Genomic DNA, 20,514 nt, shown 5'->3' on the forward strand with positions numbered 1-20,514 from the left:
CTGAGAACACCATCCCCACGGTGAAGGATGGTGGTGGCAGTATCATGTTATTGGGATGCTTTTCATCGGCAGGGATTGGGAAACTGGTCAGGATTGAGGGCAAGATGTGAATCCTTATGCAACCAACAAATGTCTTTTTTTTGTTTAATTAACTTTTGTGTCACAATAAAAAATATTTTGCACCTTCAAAGTGTTAAGTATGTTGTGTAAATCAAATGGTAAAAATCCCAATTAAATCCATTTTAATTCCAGGTTGTAACACTACAAAATGTGGAAAAGTCCAAGGGTGGTGAATACTTATGCAAGGCACTGTATATATATATATATATATATATATATATATATATATATATATATATATATATATATATACATATATATATATATTGAAGGTTTGACCAACTTCATCCACATGACACTCATGAACCGAATATAACTCCTCGTGTGAACTGGGGTTTACTTTAGATACTAGAACTCCTTGATGGAATTAAAGCCTTATTAAACACAGTGATGACATTGATTGAAGGTGTAGTGTACCATAACATTTTTAACAGCTGTTACTGAAACATGTAAGGCCGTGTCACATTTCACATGTACAAAAACAAGCTGAAATCCCACGCGTGTAGTCTCTGTGCCTGCACCATATTCCTTCATTTTGGAAGAGCATTATTTTCAGTTTTTACCGTTTGACGAAACTGTTGAAAGTTGCAGTTAACAGATACCACTGGACTATATTTAATGGTAATTTGCACACGACAGTAGAGGCATTGCACCTTTGCTTCGATGCAAACCATCTCTCTACGCAGGGTACCGAATGTGCATGTTTCGTTCCTGAGTGATGACGTTTCACTCTTGCCCCCATGCTGTTTCACCATGTCTCTCCTCCCTCTCCAGTCTGTGTCTGCCTTTCTGTCCACGATAACGAACACCGGCAAGGAGGAGGGACTTGGTCGTGGGCTACGTGCAAAACTGAAACAGAAGGGTAATTCACGTTGAGTGCCGAAATCCAAACATATCTTTAGAAAGCAGTGACAGGTAGAACTACGTGCGAGCTGCGACCAGAATCATTCTTAAAAAAAAGTCTTATATTTAAATTTCTATCCGCATATCATCTTCCGTTCTGCTGAAATTTAAAAACATTACACCGTCCCGGTGCATAGGCAGTATTCAAAAGGTTATTAAGAAGAAAACGATTTTCTGTACTGGTGTACTGGTGTTGTTTGTGGAAAGGACAGGACGTGGAAGCATTGCAGATTATATTGGTAAGTTCACAAACTGTTTATTTAAAAATGTTATGCCATATAGGGCGCAAGTGAAGCACTTTTTACATTTTGAATGCCATTAATATTATGACGGTGAAAATTAGTCACTTTTTATACTTGAGACACAGTTTGTATTCAGGTGATTAAAGAGAACATTAGTAATATATTATATATATATTATATATGATTTTAAACTACTGGTAGCAATCTTTTTGGGGGGCATCTTACTGGCAGTAGAATTTGTACTGGTAATAGCACTAAAAAGACTGCAGCTAGTAGATTAATCACTCTGAAAATATAATATACATCTCATAGTCCTAATAGTCCTACCGGGTGGTATATTGGCAGATCGGTCCAATACAGTTCAGAATTAAGGCATCAGCTGATTGCAACATGCATGCTCAACAATGTTCTTTTGGGTGGCTGATGTAGGCTACATATCCATGCGGTGACATAGTGCTCCGCACAACAACACGAGAGCGAGCATACTGGGTTATTAATAAAATACTTACATTTTCAAAATGTATAAATGCGGGTTGCAGATTATTCTTGAGTTAGCAAACGGTTATCGTGCTTTTTATTTATTTGTTTATTTATTTATTTTTTAACCGTGGTTAAATCATGTTGGTTTCTTTTTGATATGAGCTTGACTTTGCTAAACCTATATATATATATATATATAACATTCTAATCTATTTTGCTTTAAAATACCTAGTATTTGTTTCGTGGGTACCTTACATTACACATACCAGTACTGGAAAGGAGTGAAACCTATCTGTTTTGATTGATATAAAATAGTATTATTATATTATGAATGCAACTGTGATTGATGAATTGCATGCACATTTAATACCGTATACAATTAATATAATGTATAATCGTTATTAAAGTCTGCATCGTATGTTCATTGAGAAGGGAATGTCGCATCTCGAAATTGTTACATTTTCCTTTTTTTATGAAAGGATGTGGGTGTTCTCGGCGAAGGTTTTACCCACTGCTTGCCCCTCCCACGTCTGCGAAGGTCGTGATGGAGAGTTATAAACCATGTGGCACTGCAAATAAATATAAGCACATTCTAACTCATTAAAATGGGCCACTGTGGCCTTTATTGCCTGAGATTGTTTAACATACAGATAGATTACGTCTCTGATTACTTTTTAATGCAATGCACTTAGTCCAGTGAACGTAGATTTAAGAGAGGGGAGGGGGGCGACTGTACACAACGTTTCTGAACCCCTTGAGAACCGGTAGCTTCTTGAGTTGCTATGGATTGCAGCGTGGCGTTTTAAGTGCACAGAAACGGTTAGTTGACTATATAAAATGAGCTACAGAGTTTTTTTAAATGAAATAAAATAAATATATAATATTAAAAGGATGACATGACAACAATTGTATGAACCGTTTTTTTTCTTTTGACAAAAGACCATTGAACTATTTGCTTTCCCTTTTTTGCCCAGCCTCCAACTTGTTTACCTAAAGGCCACTTCTAAGAGGCTGGGCCAACTGTATAAATAGCAGATAAGCATAGGGGCAAATGAGGTCATTTTAAATAATAATAATAATTTAGCACTGCGTTTCATTGCATTTTAAGGATAAAGTATGTTTGTCATTGAATTCCACTTATGACCCGAGACTGCTTGAAACAGGCAAAGAACAAAACAAAATAAAACAAAAACTATGTTTGAGTTCAGTTAAGCATGATTGGTCAGGGCAGACCCTCTCACCAACTTTATGTGCTGTACATTTTAGTGTGGGATACTATTAGCAGAATAACAGTGTGTACAAGTGATTGTCAGAAGATGGTTTAAAATGCATGTGGGGCTGTGCATACCAGTGGTGGGTGGCTGATGCATCTGCATTCTGCCCCTTTTCATTGGTTTAAGCAGAAAGCCAGTAAGAACTGTTTGATTTCCATTGTTTTACTTGCTGCTACAGTAAACACCTCTGAAAAGTGCTGCTGTTGCATTCATTTAAAGTTTCACAAATATTTACGCTGCAAGTACCCTAGGGCTGTTGTCACTGTAAACATTTCACAATATGTGTCATTACAAAAGGTTAAAAAGTGTCTTGTCCAGCCTTACTAGATTAAAATGTGGTCAAACTGGTGAATCTTTAACAAGGTAGTAAAGGATTTTTGTCCTCTTTTGTTGTTGCTAGTTAGTGCTGGGACAAATATTAAAATATTCAAACAAACATTGCATGAAATCTCCCGTGGCAGATACTGTATGACTGTTTTCATATTCCTTCATATAACATCATTTATAAATGACTGTACTGTATTATTATCACGCAAAGGAAAACAATTAATAAATTATAACTGAAAAAAATAACACCCAATTAACTTGACTCCCAAGATAATATTCTGCAATATGGTCCAAATAGTACTTATGTTTTCCAATATTAATCCAGGTAGTGTTTTCAGATCAACTATTTAGGAATATTAGCTGGCATTTGTGTTTGCTCTTAGCTAACAGAAGCAAGATAAGCAGCATTAGTACTGGTTAATCTGTATTGTTTGCAAACAGATAACAACTGGAAAGGAATCTTGTTGAACTCATTAGCAGCAGTAATTTAGAGAAGAAGAGAAATAAATACCTTGAAACAATGTTCAGTTCCAGAGCATTATTCTTTTTTTCTTTGGAGAAGGAAGGCTATGGAAGTTCTTCCATATATCTGTACTTATTCTGTTTGGTAATGTATTAACTATCCTTGTATTTACCTTGCTATGAATTTTTAACCCTGAGCTCTGTTTCTAAAAAGGAGCCAGTCCTTTCAAAGGGTAAGTTTGAAATTCATAAAACAATTAATACTTAAAGCGGTGTGTACCTTCTTGGTATGGTTGGACAACAGCATCTATAGTGCACCCCCTAAGGGAAGAAAAGGGAAGGGCTTCATTGTTCTGTATTAATGCCAAGGTGGTGAGGTGGGCTCAGACGATAATGATATTTTCAATGATCAATTTGTGGCTAAATATAGTCAGGAGAATTCTGATTGTCATAAATCATATTTTAACTTGTGTTAAATGCAACATTCCCCTTTGTTAGTAGTTCTTCCTCTCTCGCATACTGTTTTTCTTTTTTTATTGTTCAATTTTTCGCTTCAAGTAAAAAATAAATAAAGCCATACCATTGTTTTCGCCCACACTAGAGGCCCCAGTTTAATGACATGGCTCAACACCCCCCACCAGCAGCTCTTTATGGACAGGATGTCTACAGGACGAGAGAGAAACCAAACATCTCTGTAGCAGTGGCACTAATCCTCTGGGTGATTTTCAGTAACAAGGTTATCTCTGATTAATGATCATCTTTTAGTGTAATAAACCACCAGTTTGGTAAAGTTTATACATGCTCCAAGAAAGGAACTAGAGTGACGTTGGTATTACCCAGAAATGCAGGTTGTGTAAAAAGAAAATAACTTAAGTAACACTTAGTGTTCCAAGTGGTTGAAAGGTCACGCGAGTGTTGTAATGTACAACAAACAAAAACTCTGTTCAACATCAAACAACTAGCAGAAGACTAGAAATCTGACTTGGGTTATTGCTACATTACATGAAGAATTAGAGACACTTTCCTTTTATAAATATCTGGATACAATAGTCTGTCGCGTGTCTGACTGCAGTGGGATCAGAGTAAGGACTGATATGTAAAAAGTCAGATAAATTAATCCTGTTTTAAATACCATTATACACAGATGTAACAATTACTATATTCACGCAATTATTGTTTTGATACACCCCGCAGACTAACAGGATTTCGTTACATATCAACACACTGAACAGCTCACATGACACTACAATGGTAGCACACAGAGTTCATACAACACAGTGTGCGAAAACCTTGGTGAGATCTACAATCTCTGAACTAATCTTCTCTGTTCAATAATAAGCAAACTCTGGATACTCACCCAGCTGTTGGCGGTTTCAACTTGCTTACTCACTCTTCGGTATTATTATTATTATTATTATTATTATTATTATTATTATTATTATAATTAATTAATTATTAGCAGACACCCTTATCCAGGGCGACTTCACATTACAGATACAGACGTGCTCAAATTTGTTGGTACCCTTACAGCTCATTGAAATAATGCTTCATTCCTCCTGAAAAGTGATGAAATTAAAAGCTATTTTATCATGTATACTTGCATGCCTTTGGTATGTCATAGAATAAAGCAAAGAAGCTGTGAAAGGAGATTAATTATTGCTTATTCTACAAAGATATTCTAAAATGGCCTGGAGACATTTGTTGGTACCCCTTAGAAAAGATAATAAATAATTGGATTATAGTGATATTTCAAACTAATTAGTTTCTTTAATTAGTATCACACATGTCTCCAATCTTGTAATCAGTCATTCAGCCTATTTAAATGGAGAAAAGTAGTCACTGTGCTGTTTGGTATCATTGTGTGCCCCACACTGAACATGGACCAGAGAAAGCAAAGGAGAGAGTTGTCTGAGGAGATCAGAAAGAAAATAATAGACAAGCATGGTAAAGGTAAAGGCTACAAGACCATCTCCAAGCAGCTTGATGTTCCTGTGACAACAGTTGCAAATATTATTAAGAAGTTTAAGGTCCATGGAACTGTAGCCAGCCTCCCTGGGCGTGGCCGCAAGAGGAAAATCGACCCCAGATTGAAGAGAAGGATAGTGCGAATGGTAGAAAAACTGCCAAAGATAACTGCCAAAGAGATACGAGCTGAACTCCAAGGTGAAGGTACGTCAGTTTCTGATCGCACCATCCGTTGCTTTTTGAGCGTAAGTGGGCTCCATGGAAGAAGACCCAGGAGGACTCCACTTTTGACAGAAAAACATAAAAAAGCCAGACTGGAATTTGCTAAAATGCATATTGACAAGCCACAATCCTTCTGGGAGAATGTCCTTTGGACAGATGAGTCAAAACTGGAGAAAAGAACACCATACCTACAGTGAAACATGGAGGAGGCTTGGTTATGTTTTGGGGCTGCTTTGCTGCGCCTGGCACAGGGTGCCTTGAATCTGTGCAGGGCACAATGAAATCTCAAGACTATCAAGGCATTCTGGAGCGAAACGTACTGCCCAGTGTCAGAAAGCTCTGTCTCAGTCACAGGTCATGGGTCCTCCAACAGGATAATGACCCAAAACACACAGCTAAAAGCACCCAAGAATGGATAAGAACAAAACATTGGACTATTCTGAAGTGGCCTTCTATGAGTCCTGATCTGAATCCTATCGAACATCTATGGAAAGAGCTGAAACTTGCAGTCTGGAGAAGGCACCCATCAAACCTGAGACAGATGGAGCAGTTTGCTCAGGAAGAGTGGGCCAAACTACCTGTTAACAGGTGCAGAAGTCTCATTGAGAGCTACAGAAAACGTTTGATTGCAGTGATTGCCTCTAAAGGTTGTGCAACAAAATATTAGGTTAGCGGTCCCATCATTTTTGTCCATGCCATTTTCATTTGTTTTCTTATTTACAATATTATGTGGAATAAAAAATCAAAAGCAAAGTCTGATTTCTATTAAATATGGAATAAACAATGGTGGATGCCAATTACTTTTGTCAGTTTCAAGTTATTTCAGAGAATATTGTGCATTCTTCGTTTTTTGTGGAGGGGTACCAACACATTTGAGCACGTCTGTATATTGTCACCTTTTTTGGTTCATATTTCAAGCAGAAGACTGGTACATAATTACTGCTAATTTGTATGTAAATTATATTTATTTTGAATAGAAGCATAAGAAGTTGTATAGTGAAATAAAATCTTAACAGTGTGCACCCTGAACGTCGTATTTTTTAGATTGTTCAGAAACCTTGCCACAACCCATATTTGGGTTGCGACCCCCACTTTGGGAAATGTTGGCTTAGAACCTCTTGCCAAACTATCATGTCCTACTTGCTCTGTTCTAAGATCTCTGTATGTTGCTGACTAAGGGCCGGACCAAATCATACCCCGATCGCTCTTGTGAAAGAGTGTTTATGCGATAATATCGCTAGTTTTCATATCGCACTTTCTTTATCCCAAAACCAAAACTAGCCATTTCCAATCCGCGAAAGGGGAGGAGAGAAGTTTCATAGGAGTAGGAGGGACCGCCGAAAGCAACATGAAAACAGATGTTGACCAATCCCTAGCCGGTATTTCTGAACTTTTGAAGGGGTGGAAACAAGTTGGTAACATAAGAAAAGGCAGGCGAAGACAGCCAGGGCAGAAAAAAAAAAAATCTGTGTTGCACTACTGTTTCGTTTGAATATCAGTGAATGGTATTACATACTACGGGTAGCAGTGTGGAGTAGTGGTTAGGGCTCTAGACTCTTGACTGGAGGGTCGTGGACTCTGCTACTGTACCCTTGAGCAAGGTACTTTACCTAGATTGCCCCAGTAAAAAAAAAAAAAAAAAAAAACAACTGTATAAATGGGTAATTGTATGTAAAAATAATGTGATATCTTGTAACAATTGTAATTCGCCCTGGATAAGGGTGTCTGCTAAGAAATAAATAAATAATAATAATAATAATAATAATAATAATAATAATAATAATAATCTTTTTGTGTAAGATATTGAAAAATACGGACGTGGGTTTGAAAGAAACACACACACACACACACACACACACACACACACACACACACACACACACACACACACACACACACACACACACACACACACTTGGCAATTACCTCGTTTCCACGACGTCTGCAGCATCGTGCTCCATTGTTCTGTCACTGTTATGAAAGCGTGCCACATTGTTTTCATGATTTTTGTAAAAATCCATACCGTGCCCTGGGTTGTGTCAGCACCATGCAATGCCAGCATCCTCGTATCCGACTGGCACGGTGCTGCCCAGAGCCCTGTTGTGCACAAGGTTTTATAATAGGCTATAACTGCACAAGAACGAAGATTAAAAAATTAAAAAATAAAAAAAAATTGTCGGTTAACAAAGAAACTCTGTGCGAGTATTATAAAATTAAAATGTGATTTAAAAAACAAAACAAAAAAACTTAGGGTAAATAGAAGAGACCGAGATGTCTCTGCCTCAATGGGTAAATCTCCTGGTTAAATAAACAAACAAATAAAGAAAAACAACGTGAACTACTATAACTACAATACATGTAGATATTGACAATGTTTTCAGTTACAGAAATGGGAGACACCCATATCTGGTGGAGCGAAGGTGCATCTGTTTGCACTATGCAGCAGGGAAGAAAATGGCTGGAAATTAAGGGATAACAACTTGTTATCCATTTGATTAATCCCTTTAAGAAGTAAGACGGAAGTGATTTTTTTTTTTTTTTGATTAATAACAAAAGACCCAACTTTTCTGAAAATCTGTGTGAGCTGCTTAAAAGGAGCTCAGGAATTATTGTGCAGATCTCACTGTCAAAAGACAGTTTCCGCAGCTTGCTAACCAGCAACTGTTGAAGAGTAACGAGACGTGCCTAAAAGAGTCAAAACTGATTTGCAATAAAACCTTGAAAACTCATACAAAATGTATGTGCTCATGTTTTTACGATCGATTTTATTAGCTTTACGAATCCATCTGTAAGATGTGTGTAATTTTGTTGTTGCTATTAAAAGGAGGCTGTGTGGTCCAGTGGTTAAAGAAAAGGGCTTATAACTAGGATGGTCCCCGGTTCAAATCCCACCTCAGCCACTGACTCATTGTGTGACCTTGAGCAAGTCACTTAACCTCCTTGTGCTCTGGCTTTCAGGTGAGACGTAATTGTAAGGGACTCTGCAGCTGATGCATAGTTCACACACCCTAGTCTCTGTAAGTCGCCTTGGATAAAGGCATCTGCTAAATAAACAAATAATAATAATGCTTGCAGTCGTACATTCAGATATTTGAAATACGGAAGCCTGAAATTGACCTTTGGTGTTTGAGCCCAGGTGTTTTAATATGGGATATAGCTAATCTTTGGTCATACAGGTGGTCTTTATAACAGGTTTAACAGTGTCGCCAAGTTGCCTACCTTTCCTTCCATTTATGTTCCTTTGCAACCCAATGCCACCTTCATCTGCTGCTATAGCTGGAAGTCAATTAGAAGACTACCATTGTTATAGTAATTTTGAAACGTTGCAGATTTGTTTTGTTTGGTTTGTCCTGCCAGATTTTAGTTATCTTGTTAAGTAACCATTTATGGTTATGCATTACACTAAAAACCGCCTTCTCCCTATGCACATGCCATAGTCCACATTCCAACCCTTGGCTTATAAATCCATTGTGACCGTGGCTGGGATACAGAGTAGGGATGCTACGATTAAGTCGAAAATCGATTTTTTGATCAATTCCATTCCTCATTGTATACATCGATAAAAATACTGGCTAATCGATTCAATAATTACATTTTTGTAACATGCATAGTTAATAACATTATTTAAGTTTATCAACGAAACTGCACCGAACGCCCTGCCTTGCTATTTACAGTATTTCTGCCAGACAGGCAGTGGGCGTGCTCTTCTTTTCCTGCTCATGTTAACTAGCATCTGATTTGCTGGTCCCATCCTACCAGCGAATCAGTTTTGAAAATGCTTTGTAAGTACACCCCTCTGTGTAAAAGCGCGCTGCCTTGAATCCAGAGCAGGACGACAGGCTTGCATTCCTGTAAATGTAATTTATAAAGCTGCTTCTAATGTTGCCCTTAGGAAGCTTGATGTTTTATATCACTCTGCAATAAGATTTGTCACTGGTGCTCCCTACCACTCTCATCACTGTGATCTCTACACTTTGGTTGGCTGGCCCTCACTTCAAACACGTCGGCTATGTCATTGGTACAGACTCATTTATAAAACCCTAATCAGGAAATCACCTCTCTATTTAAGAAAATTGTTGACTATATCGTTCTCCTCTTACAACCTTCGATTCAGCAATTTGATCAGTTTAATTGTCCCTCGTGTTTTTACTGCTGTTAGGCATAACTCATTCCGATTGGAATGAGTTACAATCAAGGCTTAAACTCCCTGGTTTTATCTCAGAGGGTGCTTTCTTTTCTAGACTTGAAGCTATTTTCCACTGCCACTGAATAAAAAAATACGGTTTTCATAAACTCGTGTCTAGTTTATATAGATTACATTCCAAAGTACTGTAATCTGTTTGGAATAAATATTTTTTAGTAACACCCTGTAGAATGTTAAACTTGCTTTAGGCTTGTTGCGAATGTTGCTGTGTTTTTATTTTTTTATTTTTTCTCCTGACACTACAAAGTGTAATTACCCCTCGCATTCCCAAACTTTTCATTAACTGCAGTGATATTAAAATAATCACGCCGCGGGAGAGGAATGGAGCGAATGTATGTGGGTGGTACAATCATCCATATTTATTCAAACGATTCGATTTTGTGTGCCCAATTAATCGATTGCTATTTGGAGGCTTAACTGACAGCCCTCATACACAGTGGTTTTGGCATCTTGTAGTAAGTGACTACTATACTTGCAAGCCCAAGATGTTTTGTTCATTCAAATCCAGTGTAGTATCTTGGTCATGCAGTTTGTTGATGTAACAAACGTGTAACCCATTTTCATTGAGTGGCCCAACCAAAACAAAACCGACTATCCTTATTTATTCAAGATCCAGGCCTTGAAACTAAATGTAAAGGCCCGTATTCATAAAGCATTCCGCCATGCTGAGTTACACAAGGAAGCAGTCATACAGCTATTCATTTGGTGATTTGTGGTGATAACTTAGCACAGTGGAATAATACATTGAATAATGAATAGTAATCCTCCCGAATTCACCCCTTGATCCTTTGCAATCTTTTTTGTGTTTCTGGCAGAGCGCATCATTCCACCCAATTCCTTGCTGTAAAAAACAAAAAAAAAACCCCAAAAAAACATTTCCACTGTTTCCTCCACATAACATCGTACCCACTATCACTCTTGCTGTTCTTCCATTTCACTTTCTACAAGTTGCTCTTTGTTGACTATATCGGGCTGCTCTTTTTCATTTTCTACATTTTCTTTCTTTTTCATCATCCATTTCGGTCTGGTAATTTCCACATTCATTGTCACTATTTTGAAAATAATCGTTTATTTTTTTAGCTGTCATTTTAACGTGTCAGTCTCTCGAAGTGCTTAAAACGAAAAACCCACCCCTTCAACTCTCTGATTGGTTAAATGTAGTGTCAAGACACATCTGTCATGTGGTTCCAGGATTTTTTTTCACCCAGTGCATGTGACCTAGTCTGCTAGCAGCACAATCAATCCTTATTGTTAAAGGCACAGTAGCATCTGCAAGACGGGCAGCCTGCGCGGCTGAAAAGGCCTGGGGACAACCCTGCTTTTAGAAGAGCAGTTAAACTCACTCCCTTCTTTGATTATTAAGCCTATTATTTTAATTTGGCATTATTAGTCAATGGCTGTTTTTCTTTTAATTCACAAATTATACAGTTGTCGCTTGGGTCATGTGTTTTCTTTTTTTTTTTTTTACTTTTGTGGTGCAGATTCACAGTCTCTGGTGCCATATTTAGAATGTCTGTGTTGCTAGACCTAGAATTAGTTTAGCATAATTTACCAGACCCTGGCCCTCAGAACTGGTGATAAGTGATGTCTGAGACTTTTAACAACCATGGCTTTTAAATATGATGTTGTCAAATTCCATAGGACTTTGTAGATTAGACACCATGTCGACTGTATTAGTCAGACCAGATACATTACAACTTTTGCATCTTTTTAAACTAAACTAATAAAGCAGATAAACCAAAAATGTAAAAAAAAAATGTTTTACTATTTTTGGAGATGCCTTATTTTGACCATAAAGCATAACGGCTGCATGTTTCTTCAATAAGTGAGAAACTCCGGTGGTGTTAGTATAGGGGTCCATTTGAACTAATTTTCATAAGAGGGTTATTTCAGAGGTTGGCTGTGGTTTCTAGTTACACACACACACACACACACACACAGACACAGTACATTAAGAATACCAAACAGCATTACCCCTTCCTACTGTACAACATTGACAGCTTTTGTTATTTCCAGGACGTATCCTGGAAAAGGAACTGAGAATTGGCCACTAATCCAGAGGGACCTGTCTGATTGCACCTTCCCTCCCTCCCTCCTTTTGTGACACTTTCAATGGCTGATATCAGTCAGTTTGTAAAGTGAATAGGGTTTAACATGACCAAAATATAAATGTATACAGTATAGTTGTAAAATCAAATGATTAAATACCTAGTGCTCTTTGTGTTTACTCTAGCCTGTGGGCTACTGGTAACACACAATAAATCAAGCTGCTGCATTGTACACATTGCTGTACAATGTGAAAATAATAAAACATTGTTTTAAGTTAAAGCGAAATGATTTTAGCACATTTTCTTTTATTTTATATCATAGCCTGCTTGGTACACAATTAACACAAAATAGATCATGGTGTCGCATTGACATGTTATGATACAACACAGTACCTTCCATATACTGCACACACTTTAAAGAAGTAAATCATTTTTAAATCCACATAGATCATTTTACAGTGTACAAGTGGCTGCAAGTAAAACAAATAGCCCCTACCTCCTACTCTTGTTTTCTGTTGGTATGAGTCTTTCTTTTCTTTGCAAAAAGCAACTAAAGACTTCGAACCAGTGGAGTCCTTCAGGATTTCTGAAAGCTTCTTGCCCTTTACCAACCGTTTGCAGTTAGTTTAAACTTTAGGGTATGAGTTTGTATGCCCTCTTTTAATCATGCAGTCATCTTCTGTTTATTTTCATCCTGTCTCTGGTGTCAGTATTGTCTGTGTGCCTCTTTGGATCATGCCATTCACAGTGACCTAGCGCCACACTTAATTGGTTGTTATTGGGGGCATACGTTATGTCCAGCATATCCAGATGTACGGCATAATTATGTCTGTATTAGCAAGTCCAATGAAGAGCAACCACACTAATCCCAAGACTTAACCCTTTCAGGACCAAGCATTTTTCAGTGGGGTGCTTCCCCAGGACCAGGTGTTTTTTTGGCTGCATTTGACTCATAAAAATTCACTAAAAAATGTTTTTTACAGTAGTATCTTGGAAATGGTGCCCTTCTTTTCAGGACACTCTGGGGAACACAATATTTAGTTGTTTTTTTAAAAAAAAAATTTAAGGTAACTATTTTTTATGATGTATTCTGCTTATAGATACATGTAAACAAAACGTGTCATTTAATAACCTGAAGGACCTTGCAATATTTTATTCTGAGGGTCTTTATAAGAAATACTGGACACTACTCTCGATTATTTTATCAAAATAAATATTTATAAATAAAAGAATAGTTATTCATTCCATTATTATCAGTAATAAGGAAAAAAAAAACCTACCAGATACATTTAGTTCATGAAATAGTATCTGCTTATGTTCACTTGTTTCTTGATATTTATAAATGTTGTAAAAACATATATATACATTCAAACACACGAGATGAATAAATATTATAAATATTATTTTTTTATCTTGTTTACACGATTGCGGGCCTAGCCCACTTCAGTATGATCATGTTAACACAATTCCCGTCCCTTAAGGTTTAATGAGCTACGACAATAGACTGAAACAAAAATTCAAGGAGTTGACCTAGTTAAGCCTAACCAATACTTTAGGTACAGTACAGAAACCAGGACCAGAGAACATAGTTGGAAATTAAGTGGAGATAGACTTAGGACAGAGGAAGGAGACACTTCTTCACTCAGAGAGTAGTGAGAGACTATGGATTGGGCTACCTAGTCATGTTGTTGAAACTGAATCACTTGGATCATTTAAGACCCAACTTAATAAAGTTTTTAGATCAATCGGCTACTAGGAGCTTCCTCTCGTTCGTTCATTTTCTTGTGTTCGTATTTTCTTAGAGGGTGGGAGATTCTAATAACATTGATTAATAAATCTTACCTGAACCTTGGGTTGTGAGTAATATGTTGCTGGCAACAGCTGTGCAACAATTTTATTATTATTATTATTATTATTATTATTATTATTATTATTATTATTATTATTATTAGTCTTCTTAAAAGCATACAGTCTCCATACATGAACCCCCAATATCTCTGGCAAGCACCTGGGTACATATTTTGATAACATTTTTTTGGTTGTTTTTTTTATGCACATGTATAGCTAATATTAGAGCCCTTTGAAATTATCTATTTATTTATTTATTTATTTATCATTTTTCATTTTATTTTTCACAAATTTCATTTTATTTTTCACAAATTTCATTTTATTACAGATTCACGTTACTAAAACAACTCAAATAGCTGTGGAAATTGGGGCTCTTAGAAATATATGGTACAGTATGTGGTGTGCATCAGTGCAAGTGAATTTCGATAGTGCACTGCATCAAAATAAGCTTTTCTTGTCAAGGGCATGGTACTTTGTTCACTGTTGTGAGGCAGATTACAATAAGAATTATTTTGTTCTCACCAAAAGGTGAACATGAGTCATTGATATTGTATTTAGTTTAATATCTTGGCAGTGTTAAAATGTGTGTGGGGGTCTACTGTAAACTGTGTACATTCATACAATAATTAAGACTTTAACTGGGTACTTAATTCAGTAAGTGCAACTTTTTTTTGAAGCAGAAAAGGTTTTGGAAGGTTGACTTGCTGTTATGAGTTTGCAGGTTGTGGGGCTTGGCGCAGTTACACAGGACTCTTCAGTGCCTGCCATGTAAGCCACTTGCTTGCGGATATCTTGGAGGGCTGCATTATTAGACTGGAGTAGTGACAGTCCTGATTACTCCCATCCCCTTTGAGTTCAGCGAGTAACACCTGCTTTATTGAAACAAGGCACCACAAGTCAACTGCTTCACTTCTCTCTGCTTGACATTCCTTCCCCTCTGTGGCAAGCAATTCAGATTGAAAACTCGCTACGATTGGTTTTTGATAAATGAGTTTGTTTATATATAAAGGTTGTCCCACAGCTGTTTCAAAGGTTTTATTACTGCTGGATTGTGTTACTGGCTTCCAGCCGGTGTTGCTGTGCTATACGCCATGCCTCTCTTGCACAAAATAAAACTTCCCGGCACTCTGCAGCTTTAAAGAAGCAGAGGGTATCAAACGTCGACCATGAAATAAGAGCTGTACGTGAACCCCCTGCTGTACAGAGACTCAAACAATTAAGTCACCCCTGCTGGTTTGTGGTGCTTGGGGGGGGGGGGGGGCATTTGTTGCCTGTTTTGCCCCACTCCGATCCCTTCCTTACTAAATATCTTTGACTCCCTGAATAGTTACTGTAATCTTCAGATTTGTCACCTCTTCAAATGGATGCAAATTACTTTATTCAGCATGCAGTGTGGTATGCCAGAATTGCATCAATTTTCTAGATACTTGTTCTTCACTTTAGAACCCCTCATTTTGTCATTCCATAGCATTGAAGACAAGAGGATTGTTTATTCAGGAATCATTTGTAAGCCAGCAGTGTGAGTGCAGTAAAACTGCCAAGAAAATCTGTTCCGCCCTCAAGCACCACAATGCAGGAGTAGATTCATATTCTTTTTAATTCAGTGCACAAGGGGCACTGTACAGTACAAGGGTGGCCTGGTGTCGCTGTAGATGTTTAATGTCTAAAATTAAGTTTCAACTTAAAATAATCTACTTGAATTGGAAAGTAAACTTCCCTGCATTTATTTAGTTTTTGACTTCATGCTGGAATACCGTGTGGAGATGAATAAAGAAATAAACACCTGCAATATGAAGCACATGCTTCTGTAAATGACAGTTTAATTTGATAAACTACAAAAGATGCACACCCCTGTTGGAATTCACTTTCACTTTCAGCCAGTTCTCCAACTACACATCATGCATCTTCTCATGATATGCTTGTCCTAGCGTTTCCATATCGATCTAATCCATTTTAGAGTTATGGAAATGAGGTGTACATATTATCAAGCCTTGGCCCTACATAGCTGTAAAATTTGGTGCAAGCTGGGGCTTGACTAGATTTTACACTGTGTGACACATCAGTTAGACTTGAGCGAACAAGCCCATAAAGAAAAGGTTTTGTCTTTCTCAAAGTAAATGCACTGTATGGTATACAGTATACACAGAAACATTACCAGCGGTTCCAACTTGAAGGCTATTCCTGTTCGTTATCACCCTGATCTGCAGAATCCCACATTACTAATGGTGATGTTTCTATTTGTTGGTAGAAGCGCCTAATATGGTGCGTTTCCTAGAAAACGATGAGCCTAGATATAACAGTAAAGTTCTCTGTATGCGTCTAGTAGACCTTACCCAGTAGTGTTACTGGGATGTGATGCTCTGTTAACTGGGTTTTTTATACTTTCAAGTGCTCATGTACATAAATTTACAGAACTGCTTATCCAATTCTGATAAAAACGTGCAAAGAATATTCTTTAACACAGTCTATTGAGTATTAGATTGTGATGGTATACTGTATGGAGAATGCCTGTCTGTCGAACACTGTGTTACACTTAGCTCCTGCTGTAGTCTGTCTCCACCATCCAGGTCTTTTTATTTGAGGGAGAACCTCCAGCCATACCCTGACATTGTTGAGAAGACCCCCCCCCCATAGCAACTGTCATCTCCAATGATGATGATGATGGTGCACTAGCTGAAACAGCTGTAGCATAATCAGCTGAACAAGTTGGTCAAGCAATTGAAGTATATTTATTGAGTTAAATGCTGTACTACAGTACATGTTAAAATGTACTGTTTATTTGCTAAGATAAAGAACAAATTCAGTAGGTAAACATCAAAGCCATATGTACTTCATATGTGAGCTTTGCAGTTTTCATGTTGAAGTGCTCCAACATCATTAATGAAAAGACTTCCCAACATGTATCTAACAGAATTTATATAGCCCACATGGCCAAGGTATTTTCTTTCAGTAAACTACACTCTGTAAAAGAGCCGAACTTCCACATGACTGATTGCTTTCTGGCTAGCGCAAAATCTATTTTAATCTACTGTATTTATTTTGTATTGCCTTATGCAAGTCTCTGAGGGCAGACAGCATGCTCATTTACTGCAATGGGTGTATAGGAGAAGAACAGCTTTTAACTGGGATTTCCCTCTAGTCCTGTAGGAAAGCACATCTGCCTGAAGTGTAAAGTACATTAAAGTGCTCTATTACCATCAGTCCAGCGTAACATCTGAAGGGCTGTGCTATGGAAAGCCTGTTGTTTTTGATAAAGAATGTGCATGGTGGTAACATGACTCAAACACTCTTTCCCTTTGCACACTGATAGCCTAAAGTCCAATTCATTATTGATTGCAAACTGTGATTTTAGCTCTTATTTATTTATTTATATATATATATATATATATATATATATATATATATATATAAGTATTGCACAAATCTACAGTCGTACAGATTTCATAGTTGCACTGAAGACATCAAAGGTTTTGTGGCTCTAACTGGATTAGAGTCTCAGCAAAGTTGAGGTTATACAGTATTTAACTGAAGAATAGTAACAGGGTAAGACCCATCAGATGTACAGTAAGACTTCTTATTTACACAAACATTTATTAGCACGTTAAGAGAAACAATAAATTAAATAATCCCCACAGCTGGGCTAATGTACACTTATTGTGAGCAGTTCAGGAAGAGAAGAGAATGAAATTGTTCCAATGCATCATTTCTGGATTAATTTAAGGCGTTATGTCATGAGCCCGAACAGAACTGGACAATCTGATTTGGCGAAACCGTTCCACCTTCCTGCCGTGGAACATGGCGGTGCCCCGCAGGTACGGCTGATTCTCTGTGTTCTAATATTAGGAAAATGACAAACTGTGCTTGCAATACTGGCAAACTACAATCAACGTAGCCTCGATTTATGATGGTCTGTACTGTATAGACAGGTGTTTTTATATATTTGACCTATAATAATATTATTATTATTATATTTGATCACATATGAGATCTGTAATATATGAAGAGTCCCAACTGAGGCCATTGAAGAAAAATAGAAATAATAAATAACTTTAAACTGGAAATTTTGATTTTGAACTCGAAAGATTGAACAAACTGATTTAACAAAAACGGTTCAAACCTGTTCCTGTTACATATCGAACAAGCAGAATGTAATTCTACCTTAAGTTGTTTATCAGAGAGAGAGTTACCAGTAGCATGTTTACAGTCAAGCTTGTTAGCAGATCCATAAACTACCAAGAGGAGGGTGACGCATGTTCTGCTTTCAAAGTGAGCTTCTCAAATTTACAACACAGTTTTTGGAGGTTTCTCTTGATTTTTTTTTTTTTTTCTTTCTTTGGGTTGGTATCTGCCAAAAGATTTATGAAGAAAAAAAACTGTGATACACATTTGGCAATGGAAAATCTGTAGAGACTGGCAAAGTGCACACTTCTGCATATGAAATCCAATCTGCCCACTGGCACTGAGAGCTGATTACTGTAGAGTGTTTACTATGGTGATGCAGTCTGATGCAGACACTACTCGCTCACATACTCCAGTGCTGATGAGCATCCTACTGTATAATACAAGATTACTTAACACTGTTATGTAGGACTCTCTGCCCAGATATTACTTTTTTCTGTTTTCAACAGATGGGTTACCCTGAAATTATTGAGGGGTGCCACATTGAGCTACAGTATAGTTGAGATGTTGCCCATTTTCTGTTTACTCCTGTTTATAGACGGTAGCGCTTTGCTGACCCTGTTAAAATCACTGACAGTGTCTTTGCACATTACCTTGTGCCTGGTGTGGTTATGGCATGCTGGTCAGGGTCAGATTGAAACTACAGGTAGTTCTGGTGTCACCATGGCAGCAGCTTGCTGGTCTTATGCAGATGATAGTGTTCACTAGTCCTGTGCAGATCCTCATGCTCCAGCAACAAGCGTCCTTAATGGGGGAGGCTGCCTGCTTTCCTTATGTAGAGAAATCAAACATTGTATTGTGTGGGCATGGTAGGGAGTAGACCCTGTGTGTTTGAATGAACAGTGTGTACTGTGTATGCTTTTTTAAAGTGTATCTCAATCACAGGACAATGAAAATGCATTAAGAAAAATGCCATTCAAACACAGAAAGGTTGAAAGTATTGTGTTTGATTTATTATTATTTATCAGTTTAATTTCTCTTCTCTTGCATTTAACCTCTGCATGTCATGCAACTAATTAAACACAAATCATGAATCCGCTTCCAACACCGTGACCTGATACTGCTGTGACGCATACTGGAATGAGCTGTACACGCTATAAAAAAAGGTTTGCAATTCCCCTTTTGCAGGATGCTGCAAGATGTAAAAGCTAATCAGTTTGATTGAGAGGCTCTGGAGGGACAACTAGGGAATTGACCAATCAGAGAACATCTTCATTGCATGTGGTCCAGCAGGGTGAAGCAGTATCCAACATGATGGAGAAAAAAAATAATACTTGCCGTGGAAAAATACCCAGAGTTTTATGACAAAGATCATCGCAATTATAAAGATACAGATTTGATAGGATACTCATAATTACTACATCATGTTGATGAATATGTACCAGTCTTGATCATAGTTTTGTTAATAGCAATTTTGTTATAGTTTTATTGATCTGGCAGTTTTCCAGTCTGTCGCATCGCCTCTGAGTCACTTCAGGTGTGTATTGTCGTGTCGTTGCGAAAATATCTTGTCACCCAATGAAAAATCGCATTGTGTCCGGTGTGTGGCGATCTTAAGAATGGATCTGTACCATTGTTTCAGATACAGTAAAACTATCAGAATTGCCCTTTCATCTGAATTGAATGTGTCCTTCAACATTTCCCATCGACATAAACTCCACAGCACTATCTGAATGCTTTTTCTACACACATCTTCCAGAGCAATTTGGATGAAGGGGATTCTTCTGTATATAATATCAGCTGCTCCGTCGGTACTGTCGGTACAGGTGCTTATCTTATTAAAACGGTGTGTATTACAAATCAAACACTTTTCTTTTACTGTTAACTTGCCTGTTTTTTATGTATTTGTCTAGAGACTCATTGCCGTACTCTGGGTCATCCATTCACGTTTAGAAATGCAGATGGCTCGAGAGAAGTGCAATGTGGTATTTTGCAAACAGCTGGCTCCCAGCCACAGTAAACCACACTAGTGGGCAGGCTCTTTTAAACAGACACAGTGCCCTTGTCAACCTGAGCCAGCAGCCGACATTATTCAAGTGAGCAAATAAGCCAGTCGTGAAGCTGTTTTGTTTGGATTCGACTGAGGTACAAGGGGAATTTCTGCTTCGTAATTTCATAACAATCCACCTCTTATGACTCAGTATGCAGGCTCTGTGTTGTCTGCCCAGCATTCTGCCCAGTTGAACTAGTATCAACTTTAACAAACAAAGTTAAGGAATTGGTGGACAGTTATTCAAACC

General features: G+C 37.6%; 1 protein-coding gene across 2 annotated transcripts in view; it reads left to right on the forward strand.

Moving 5' to 3' along the window:
• Positions 1-780: 780 nt before the first annotated feature.
• LOC117420589 (RING finger protein 24-like) overlaps positions 781-20,514 on the forward strand; it is a 50,116-nt gene continuing 30,382 nt past the window's right edge. Inside the window, exon 1 of one of the 2 annotated variants that reach the window (XM_034034073.2) lies at positions 781-1,262. The gene's annotated coding sequence lies outside the window, so the exon portion shown is untranslated. The remainder of the gene's footprint in view (positions 1,263-20,514) is intronic. The other variant, XM_034034071.3, reaches the window with a different exon arrangement.

This window comes from Acipenser ruthenus, chromosome 1, assembly GCF_902713425.1.
Source record: "Acipenser ruthenus chromosome 1, fAciRut3.2 maternal haplotype, whole genome shotgun sequence".
Taxonomy (NCBI): Eukaryota; Metazoa; Chordata; class Actinopteri; order Acipenseriformes; family Acipenseridae; genus Acipenser; species Acipenser ruthenus.